The sequence below is a fragment of the Ursus arctos genome, unplaced genomic scaffold, assembly GCF_023065955.2.
Source record: "Ursus arctos isolate Adak ecotype North America unplaced genomic scaffold, UrsArc2.0 scaffold_11, whole genome shotgun sequence".
Classification (NCBI taxonomy): domain Eukaryota; kingdom Metazoa; phylum Chordata; class Mammalia; order Carnivora; family Ursidae; genus Ursus; species Ursus arctos.
Genome location: NW_026622775.1, coordinates 55791057 through 55802755, shown reverse-complemented (window position 1 = coordinate 55802755; position 11699 = coordinate 55791057). Strand labels below are relative to the sequence as shown.

Genomic DNA, 11699 nt, shown 5'->3' with positions numbered 1-11699 from the left:
AGCCGCGTCCGCGCCTATTGGGCAATGTGGGAACGGTGGGCGGGCCGGGGCTGGGGCGGCAGGAGGAGGAGCCAGGCGAGCTAGCCAGCCCTGAAGGGCCGCGCTGGGTGTGAAAACCTTCCCTGGCTGTTAGCTCGCGTCACTCATGCTTTGCTGTTTGCCCCTCTGGTGACCTCGCGAAAGGACGGGAGGCGGCCGCCTTTGGGGAAACATTCTCCGAAGGCCGCAGGCGCGCGCCGTCCCAGCGTCCTCGGGAACTCCGATTCCACCTCTGCAGAAGACCCGGAGCAGCGCGTGAAATCGCGGCTAGCTTCGACCCCGAAAGCGAAAGGCAAAAGCAACCGTCCACGAGCGCTACTTCTAAAACAGATTGAGAGAAATGTCCTTCAGCACCAAATGATGTCTGTGTTTCTAAGTCGCGAGCAGGAATGCAGCGGGGCTCACGGCGCCTTTTATGTCGTTGCGAGTTATGTGCCCAACATACATGCAGAGAGAACGGATAACCCAATTTTAGCTATTACGCAGTTTCAGAAAATAATGCTTGGAAATTGTTTGGGGGGGAAATATGTAATTTGAGGATTCTACACGGCCGAATTGAATCTATTTACTTTTAGCAAACGTTTATTAACGTGTGCCAGCCAAAATTCAGTAAGCCCGACCCGCGTGCTCAAAGGGTTTATATTCCAGTACAATAATGAATGACTGCTCAAGAAAAGGAGCACTCTTCTGAAAGAGTAGTGTGGGAAGAAAACTTTGCAGGGGAGTTGACATCTGATCTGGAGTTAGAAAAAAGTTGAGGCGCGGGAGGTGGGGGGGGCGGGGAGCTAACAGTATCTGGTAGAAACCTCAGGCAAGGGAGGAAGAAATCTGAAGTTAGTTATATGTTACCCTTACTTGAATATAATGTGCAAATTGTAGTATGGAGATAATGAATTGAGGTGATGAACTGAGGCGCCTGGGTGGCTCAGTTGATTAAGCATCTGCCTTCTGCTCAGGTCATGAACTCAGGTTCCTGGGATCCAGCCTGCCTTGAGCCCCGTGTGGGGCTCTCTGCTGCTGGGATTTGGCTTCTCCCTCTCCCTCTGTGCTCTCTTCCTATCTCTCAAGTAAATAAAATCTTTTAAAAAAAAAAAAAAAAAGGAAAAAAATATCCAAACGTCCAGAAAACTTGAAAGAATAGTACATTGCATACCCATATGCCATGGTTTTTCATTTAAGGTAGATGATAAATACTAAAAACTTATGTTTGTGATGTTTCAATTCAACTTAAAATAGCTGAATACGATATTGATATCATGGCCATGACAGGATCAGTCACCTACATTCAAAAATTCTGCTATATTTGCTTCATCTATATTTGGATTTTATTTTCCCTGAAGCATGTGAAAAGTAGGATGCAGACATCATACTTTACCCTTAGATACTTCAACATGCATCTCCTAAGAATAACAGCTTCCCCAACACAAGAACAATACCATTATCACAACTAGGAAAATTAGCAATAAGTCCCTGATAGCTAATAACCAGTCCATATTTAAATTTTGCCAGTTGTGAAACAAATCTTTGCAGCTTTTTTGTTTCAGACCAGGATCCAATCAGGTTTCAAGCATTGCATTTTGTGTATGTTTCTTAAATTTCTTTTAATCTTCAACAGTTCCTTCCCCAATTTTTCACGATATTGATGTTTTTATTAAGGAGACCAAGGTTGCGGTCTTACAGAATGTTGCACATTAGTTTTTTTTTTTTTTTTTAATTAAGAGTAAGCCATGGCTATTCTGGCTGACTATGTCCCCTCAAAAAATCCCCCCCACCCCATAAATATGACTTCATTTGGAAATATGTTCTTTACAGAAGTGATCAAGGTAAGATCTTTAGGATGAGCTAATTCAATACAATTAGTGGCCTTAAGAGAAGAGACACAAAGACAGATGGCTACATGAAGATGGAGGCAGAAATTGGACTTAGGCTGTCAAAAGCGAAAGAACAATTGGGGCTACCAGAAGCTGGAAGAAACAAGGAAGGATTCTTCCCTGGAGCCTTTGAAGAGAGTATAACCTTATTGACACCTTAATTTTCAGACTTATAGACTCCAACACTGAGAAAATAAATTTCTGTTGTTTTAAGCTCCTCAGTTTGTGTTACTTTGTTACAGCAGCCTTAGGAAGGTAATATAATGACTTCAAACATTTTGAAACAGTACAGAAAATACAAATCAATGTTCTGCACAACCTTAGTGTCACTGTCCACAAAAAAATACTATTCAGTATGTCTTGGGTAAATTTCCAGGAACTTTCTAGGCATATACAAAGATATTATGCATATAAAAAGATGGAGGAAACTTTATTCACCAGAAGCCCTGTTGAGATACATGCTTTGGGTTGGCCAAACATTTTGATAACTGTTTAGGGTAGAAGACCCTAGATATGTATCAGCTGGTTCCTAGAATTCAGGGAAGTACATGAAGCTGCTTGGCATGAAGTAAGAAGACTTTGTTCTCCTTTTGAGAGGGGAAAGGGAAGAAAAAGAGCCAGGATGCCCCAGGGAAGGGTTGGAGTAAAGTCTTGGAGAAGAGTTTGCCATCAAGTGTTTTACAGGGGGGGTGTGCAAGAGAACTGTGTTCTTTGCTTCCCTACCAAATTTTTATTAAACTGCATATTACACACCAGTGCTTTTGACTATGTACACTTCTTGGGCCCTCCAGTATAAGAGAGTAATGAATATCTGACTTATAAATATCTTGAATCTTCAAGGCACATAGCACTCAGCAAGCATTAGTAACAACATTCATCTCCTTTTTAATAGCTACATATAACAGAAAAGGGTTTTAATCAGGGTCCTGGGACAATATATTTGTGGTTGCAGGACTGAGGTCCCTGCTTTCTTACTAGATATTGGCCAGGATTGCTTTTAGCTCCTAGATACCATCCTTGATTCCTACTAATTCTATGGCCCTCTCACCACATAGCAGCTTACCCGTCTTCAAAGCCAGCAGGAGAATTTCTCTTGAATCTCTGACTTCTTTTTAGGGATCACCTAATTAGGTCAAGCCCACCCATCATAATCTAATTTTTTTATTAATTCGAAGTAAATTGATTAATAACCTTATAATGGAAGTGAAATCCTTATATTCACAGGGCCCACACTGAAGGAGAGGCAATTATACCAGGTGTGTATATCAGGGCATGGGAAGCTTGAGGCCATCTCAGAATTCTGCCTACCACGATCCACCCTCTACCCCCTGATGATTTACAGGTGAAATACATTCTCCCTTTTCCAAGGTTCTGATTGGTCTCATCCCAATACAGCATCCGCTTGAAGTACAAAACCTCATCTTAATCTAAATATCATCAGCTCAAACTCCAAAATCTCTTCCAAATCAGATGAAGATGAGGCTCCTGGTTATAGTCTATTAATTCTTCATCGGTGGACCTGTGAAACTAAAGAGCCAAGTTACCTGGTTCCAACACTCCCAAAATACAGTGGTGGGACAGGTAGAAGATAACAGTTGCAGGCATTCCAGTTCAAAAAGAATAAAGGAATATAGGAGTCACTGTTCTCAAATGCACAGCCACCTACCAAAAGTGATGAAAGAGTGCTCCTTTCTTTCCTGATAGAGTAGTTGGTTTGGGGTTATTTTGTTTTGTTTTATGTTTTGTTGTTGTTGTTTTGAGAAAAGGAAATCCCTTTTATTACCCTCACCTGAGAGGGTTTTATGCCTTACTGCACTTAAGCACTACGTTTTTTGGCTCATTTATCTGTTTCTACTGGCTGACAACATCACAGATTCAAATCACTATACTCACTTCCTGATTCTGCGCTGGACCAACCCACAAATCACGTTTCTCTCCGTGTAGCTTTATATCTGAACCCCCTTTGCTCTTTCCTGTCACTAGGTCTTGTATAAAATTATAGCTAGGAGTTCACACATATTTCCATAAGTCTGACTCTCAGGCTACGCCACTTAAAAAGGCAAAACACTCCAAAAGTTCTTGTTATCTAATCCTGGAACAATGAGGTCTAGTCACCCAACATAAACAGTAATCAGTGGGCCACTCAAGTGACCCTTGTAGGATCAAGAAATTTAGCTTCTTATAATGAAAATAAACTGTACTCTATTATAACGAATATTCCACAAATTGCTAATCGGGTTTATATGGAAAACCTGAAGATTAAAAATTCTTCTAAGGACATATCTTAGGACCTGCCAAAATTAGGGATTGTCCCCCTTGTTGCCAGGAAAGTCTACACTGGTTTTGTTTTGTTTGTTTGTTTGTTGTTGTTGTTTTGAGTATAGAGTTAAAAATTATAGGATATCAGGCAAAAGAGGTCCACTGTTTTAAAGTTCTTTATAACGTACAGTCCCAGTAATATCCAAATATTACTTGCTTGGTGTTGTGTGGGGAATCACATTAATAAAATGATATCCCCCAAATATACTACCAGACAAGCTCTCCCAAAGGTCAGAGAAAGACTAACGTTCCATAAGAAGCAAGGAGGAAAAGAAAATTAACACACTTAAGATAGGGTACAAGTGGAGAGGAAAGACCCATGATTTGAAACATGCGGTAATGCAATGCTCATAGGTCCTGTCTCTCTTTTTGGCATATTAGCCTTCCTGTTGATGGTGAGGTAATTAGGACCAGAGTTGTTGTTTGAGCAAAGGTTCAGAGATGGAAGATGCTTAAGCCAATGACACTCTCACTCTACCAAACAGATGCAGGGACAAGAGTGCCTGGGCTTGCCAATTAAGCTGGTGAGCAGGTTTTGCACTTTTGGAGCAGGTCATGAGGGACACAGTATGAGTGTCACCACTTGGGGGCAGAATTAAGACCCATGAATGTTGAATGTCTCATGTATATCGAGTGTATCATGAATATATAATGCTCAATGAACATTAGATGCCTTTGGGATGCTTAGTGCTTCCTTAATATTGGGCATCTCTTGGTCTTTCCGCTGTTTCTACCTATGTTCACAAGTATATGCCCTGCTGACTTTATCTATCCACCATATGTTATAGGTTAGTAACTTTATCTGTGCTTAACACATCCTATTTCTTTTTTTCCGAGGCAGAATTGAATATTCTCAAGCAGTACAGTTCTGGGCTACAGAGTTGGTATTCTGCCCATGGTGTGGACAGGGGTGCTCACAATATAGTCAAACTTCTTATGACTCTTTCCTTGCTTTCATCAAGGTAGAATTCATGGAACCATGGTAATACCAAGCACAATATTATTTTACTTGGAACACTGTTGGACACGTTTTACAAGAGATTTACAGAAATTAGATGTTTTCTTCTCTCACTGCAGATACGTAGCCTAATTTTGGGAAGGAACATAGAGATTCTGAGAATAGGAGATAATAGTCACAGGCTATTAATCAATCATATCTGCTTACTATAATCCTTTTATAGATAAATCCTAAATCTTTTTTATGGTAGTGTATTAGTTCCTACATGGGGGATTATGCCAAGGATCTCTTGGAAGTGGGCAAGAATGAGTCAACTTGCATATTTTGGTCTCTGTAATATTGCTTATACTGTGCACTACCTTATTTCTTTACAGGAATGTGTTTATTTTAAAATCCATGATTTCTAACATACAACGATCTTGCCAGCAGTCCTCAACCTTCACTTTCCATCAAAACCACCTAGGGAGCTTCAAAAAATACTCTTGCATGGGCTCCACTCTCAGAAATTGTTTTAATTATTCCAAGTTTAGGCCTAAACATGCATATTCCTAATTATTTCCAGTTAATAAGCAGCATTCAGTCAGAACCAGAACTTTAGACATGAGGCAATCTATCTAAACAATATGCTACATTATACTTTGGTGATGTAACAATAAATTCCATCTAGGGAAGAACCTTCTCTATAATTCCTCCAGTATTTTTGTTAGAAGAATCTAGTGGTGGTAAATCTCCTCTTCAACAGACTTGGGTGTTTTACATGGTAAGGTCTATAACCAATGCCCTTGAACATTTTTTTTTTATTTGTCCTAACGTGAATATTTCCAGCTTGCTCTCATTCCTTCTCAGCAAGTGTTATAGAACGGATCCTGTTTGATTGGGGTTCTTAGCCGATCCTTTACTTTAGGGAAGATGGTTAAGAAGGAACTTCCTTGGGCTGAGATAATTCCCAATAAGGTGTTTTTACAGATCCAGCTGTGGGCTTTTCCTACGCAATAAAAAGAATTACAGTCAGCCTGATGTACTTTGCTCCTGGAACCTAAAGAGAACAGGAGTTTGCATTGATACGCTATTGCAACAAATTCCCACAAATTTAGTGGCTTGAAACAACACAAGCTTATAGTTCTGTAGGTTAGAAGTCCAACTCAAATCTCATTGGCTAAAATCTAGGTGTTAGCCTTCTTCTAGAGGCTCTAGGGGAGAATCCATTTCTGTGCCTTTTGCAGCTTCTAGAGGTCACTTCCTCCATCTTCAACACATCTTCAACACAACAGTGGAGTTGTGTCCTTCTCATATTCTATCATTCTGAATTTTTTTCCATAGTCACATTTCCCTCTGATTCTGACTTTCTTGCCTTCCTCTTTCACTTTTAAGGACTCTTGAGATTACATTGGGTCCACCTGGATAATCCAGGATCATCTCCCTATTTTAAGGCCAGCTGATTAGTAACTTTAACTCCGTCTACAACCTTAATTCCCCCCTCGCCATGTAACCTAATGTAGTCACAGATTCCAGGAACTGGGGGGCAGGGACATCGTTGGGTGGCCATTATTCTGCCTACTATAGATTGCTTAATTTATCTTTTGACCACAGATGTAAGTATGCATTTTAAAAAGCCCTCAGTAGGGTGGGGTGGGTGGGGCGATTTGATAAAGGTGTCTAAAGCTACAAACTTTCAGTTATAAGGTAATTAAGTACTGGGGATATAATGTGCAACATGACTATAGTTAAGACTGCTGTACAGTATACTTGAAAGTTGTTAAGGGAAAAAAATCCTAGAGGTTCTCATTATAAGAGAAAAACAATTTTTTCTCTCTTCTTTATATGAGATCATGGATACTAACTAAACTTATTGTGAGAACCATTTCATAATATATGTATGATAAATCATTAAACTGTACACCTTAAATTTATACAGTGCTGTATGTCAATGATATCTTACTAAAACTGGAAAAAAATAAACTCAAACAAACAAAAATTAGTAAGCCCTCAGTATATAGGAAATATTTGGAGGCATAGCAAAATAATAATAAAATCAGGTTCTTGTACTGGAAATTATATTTCCTTTGGTTAGAACTGAGCTGAAGCATTAATAACAAAACTCTACCAATACTCAAATTAGCTTTACTCCCTTCCCACTAACCAGCCAACAAAATCTTTAAGCCCTCAGGGAAGGGGAAAAAAGAATAACGTGCAGTGGTAAGAGTTTATCTATTCCAACCAGGTCTAGAACTGCTTGTTCACTAGTCTTGCTTGCTATCCTGGCAGATACAGAGAAACAAATGGTAGCAATTATCGGTGAATGGAGGTTGTATAAGTCGTTCCCTTCTGCCAGCAATTCTGTCACTCTGGGAGTGGCATGTTGTATCGTGCTATTTTACAGAATTGGCAAAAGAAGTCAAAAGGATATGCATATTGCTAGCATCCCTTCTACAAAGACTGTTGCAGTTTATATTCCCACCAACAGTCTATGACAGGAGCCTGAAAAATCATCTAAGGAGGTATCTGACTAGCCATTCTTCATGAAAGCAGCAAAAGAGAATTTACTTAGATTGGCGATTGGCAACGTTCTTATATTTCTTTGCTGTACAAAGGTACGTGGGTAGAACTAGAGTTATTGTGCATTCAGACACCAAAATTCCTACTAACTGCGGGTGGGAGGGGTCACAGGAGGTTAGCCTAGAAATGGGAAAATGAGGAAAACAAGTCTTTTGCATGGGTGGAGATTGAAGAGGAGATAAACCAAAGCAGATTGTCTCCAATTTGCCAGGTTAGATGACTTGCAGTGCCATCTTCTGGCAAAGAAGCCAAAATCATTCAATTTCCACGCTAGTGATAAAGTATTTTTTTTCCTTTTTCTTTTTGCTTTTTAAGTGTTTCTTAAAAGCATGGCTAAACCAAAAACTGGAAAAACTCTGAGAGGTCTTGGGTGTTGGTGTGTTGGAGAGAGGATGAGAGAGAAAGAAGCAGATATCTTTGAAGCAATGATCTGAATCTTTGACCTCTGAGGTTTCTGGAAAAATCTGTGGACACCCCAACGGGCCACGTACATTACACGTGCAACAGGTACAATCTGGAGTGTAACTTATGTTGTAGACAGGTCATCATCCTCCTTCAGCTTCATTTGGATTCTCCCGTATCTCAGGGGTACTCTAGGTGAGGCAATTCAGCCACAGGGCTATTCAGGACAATAGACCCTTACACAAGAAAATCTGTTTCTATCTTTGAAAGTCCTGCCCTGAAGTTCGACCATCTTTCAATATACCGGCAGGTAATTTGTTCACACATTGGATGTAAATGTGTAGAAAGCCACATTATAGTCTTTTAAAATTTTTGCAATACTTAAAAATAGTTTCTTGCTTTAATCATCCAAAATGTACTAGAAAAAATCTCGCTTTTTAAAGCAAAATTACTTTTAAAAATGCGGGATCCCTAAGTAACAGACTTCACGTTAAAAAAAAAAAATCCCTTTCTCTGTGTAGTATATGTGGGACAAATTTATAAAATTCCTATTCAAAATCAGCTTCTATTAGTGAGCTCTAGCCCTCATCTATGCTTTATTCCTTTCTTTCCTTTTCACCTTTTCCTTCTCCTGCATCATCTCCCGCCTGCTGTGCCTCGGCCCCGCCCATCCCCGCCCATCCCCGCCCCTCCGCTCCCATCCCCGCCCCTCAGCGCCACTCCTTCCCCGCCACCCCCAATGCGCTCCAGCTTCCGCGCGCTGACGTCACACGCCAGCGCCAGTGACGCGCCGGCCGCTCCCCCTTCCTCTGCATTCGCGCTAGGGTTTTGGGGCGCTAGGGTGCAGAGTCGTCTGCTCCGAGTCGTAAGCAGTTCTCCGCGTAGCCGTGAGTCCAGTAGCGGCGTTGGGAGGCAGAAAGACGTGGCAGGCAGGTAGCCTCCGAGTTCCAAATGCCATCTCCCCACCCCCATCCCTCCGAGGCCACTAGCAACCACCTCTGTGAAGTTGCAGGGGCGGTAACCCGGGCACTCCCCCTGCCGCCGCCTGCCGTTTCTTAGGGACTCAGAAACCAATTTGTTTGCTTCGAGTAGTGTGGACCTGTCTCACGGGGCGTTGCCGGAGGCGGGAAGGAGTCAAGCCTGCGGGGTCAGCCAAAGCGTGGTGTCGGGAGTGGAAGTCTCATTGCCCTCCTTCAACTGGCTTGTGAGCTGCTGCAGGTTAGATAGACTTGGTTTCTTTTTCAGGATGTCATTTTCAAAATCCGGGATGGTGCCTCTGCCTCATTAACTGCCATAAGAAGGCTGCTACACCTAGACGAATGCTTATTGATCCTCACCGTTATTCCGACTAACGCCCTGTGTCGCTGAGGTGAGTTGAACTTGCGGGAAGCAATGATATGCAAAAGAGTAAAATCATACTGGAAAAGAGGAGTGCCTTGCTTAGACTTGTTAATGTAGAGCTTGCAGGGATACTTTAAGTGCACAGAAAATAATACCTTCACCTCACTAAGATGTTAATTCTTTAAAGAACAATGTGTATTACAAAGCAGTCCTTGGACATTAGTTAAAAAGCTATAGTGATAAAGGAATTAAAATAACAAATCTTGGTATGGATAAACAGTCATTTGCTTTGCATTTATGTTGTCTCCGATTTTGAATTATATATACATTTTAATAAAAATAACTAGCAATTAACTAGTTAGCTTATAATCTTGTATTTCAGTTTACATAATTTGAAACAATTTCCCTATGGAAAGCATTAAAAGTTGTACGACTTTCAGAGTTCATCATAACTTTTTTCTCTAATGTAAACTCCGCCCCCAAGTAGCAGAAATTTTTTTTGTTGCCATAGTAACATCAGAAGTATTTATTAAGGATTAAAGGTAATATCCAATATATGCTAGTAATAGCCTTTTCTTATGATGCAGCAGTATTGTAGATATGTTGGGGGGGAGCCAAATATGGAGGGAAGTAGCCTTTTGTTTCTAGTTTAGATTTGTTTGGTATTAGAGAATCCACAGATCTATTTCATTTAAGATGGCTCTTTGTTTTAGGTGAAAGGTAAGGAACCTCTTTTGTGGGAAAACAGGTTTTTGCACAGTAAGAGTCAGCATTAGGAGTTTAGTAAGGGTTATGGAACTTGGCTACAGTTCTTTTGAGGTCATTTTGGTACACTGACATTGTATTCCAAGTACATTTTATTCTGATTTCTTTCTTCTAATCTAAGTTGTGGTCATGACACCATTTCATGAATATAAGTTTTTTAGATGTTGGTAGTTTCCATTAGGGAAGCCGTTAATTGTTTGTATAGACTTACAGAGAAGAAAAACAAATGTTTTGAAGAAAGTCTGATGGGAATCCCATTTTTGTTTTCTGCTTTTTTGAATAATAAGTCAGGGATTTGACTCACTGAGAAGGTAAATTGTCCCTCTCCCACCATCCAAACGTTACTTAATATCTGGGAAACCATATATATGGATTGTAGCTGCAGACAATACCAAAGGGACTTCTTGAAATCTACTGACATTCCTCTACCAGTGTTTCCCTTCAGGAAAATTTGTTCATCAAATAGCTGAAACAACTGAAGAGACTTCAAGTTGCAGATTGGAGCGGATATAGTTTTCATTCATATACTCTGGCATTTTTCATATTTGGTGCACAAATTTTATTATGTCAAACATTGCTTATTGTAGCTTAAAAAATTTTTAGTTAAATGTTAGGAAAGATGTCTAATTTGCCTAGAGGCTAAGATATTTTTATGGACCATAGTTGACATAGTTGAAGTATGCCATATAGGAAAACTTTGAATGTCAGGGTTAGAAGTTTGGAAATGGGGAACTATTGAAGGATTTTATCTGGAGAAATTGATTTATCTAGCATTCTTCTTTCTGTCAGCATCTACTATTTTTTAAGTGTTACTGTTTTGAATAAATAATACATTCATATGGCTTAAAATTCAGAAGGTACAAAAGATTAAAAAAAAAATCTTCCTCTTAATTACTCAGTTACCTTCCCTGAAGGCAGCCAGTAGTGTACCAGTTTATTGTGTATCCTTTCAGAGGTATTACACACAAAGGCAATTAGGTGTGTGTGTGTACACATGTAGGGGTTTTATATATTTTCATACACTCACATGTACAGGTAAATAAGTATAAGCATATACATTTTTATTTCCTCTTAATACACATGATAGTATGCTGTGTTAATTCTGGTACTTAGAAATTAACCCATATCAGTATAAATGTTGCTTCTTTTGATTTGCTTATGGGTATTTACATATTGCCATTTCAGACAGTATTGCAGAGGAAGACTTTGTATATGTATCATTTGGAAATATTTATAGGGTAGATTCCTAAAAATGGAATTGCTGGATCAAAGTGACCACTGATGATTATGGTAGATATTGTGGAATTTTATTTACCCTGGTATTTGCATCAGTTTGTATTCTCACCATATTCTGTTTCCTTATATTCCCCTCCAACATAGTACAGTAACAAACTTTCTGAATTTTGCCATTCTGATGGGTGAAAAATGCAATCACTTCTACTTTTTTT

At 39.8% G+C, this 11699-nt stretch overlaps 1 protein-coding gene across 14 annotated transcripts in view; it reads left to right on the top strand.

The window, feature by feature from the left end:
• The first annotated feature begins 8896 nt into the window (after positions 1-8896).
• NEK1 (NIMA related kinase 1) overlaps positions 8897-11699 on the top strand; it is a 251489-nt gene continuing 248686 nt past the window's right edge. For 7 of the 14 annotated variants that reach the window (XM_048212188.2, XM_048212195.2, XM_048212196.2 and 4 more), the window contains exons 1-2: positions 8917-9078; positions 9391-9514. The gene's annotated coding sequence lies outside the window, so the exon portion shown is untranslated. Of the gene's footprint in view, positions 9079-9390; positions 9515-11699 lie in introns of all 14 variants that reach the window. The other 7 variants (XM_048212192.2, XM_048212194.2, XM_044379262.3 and 4 more) reach the window with 3 other exon arrangements.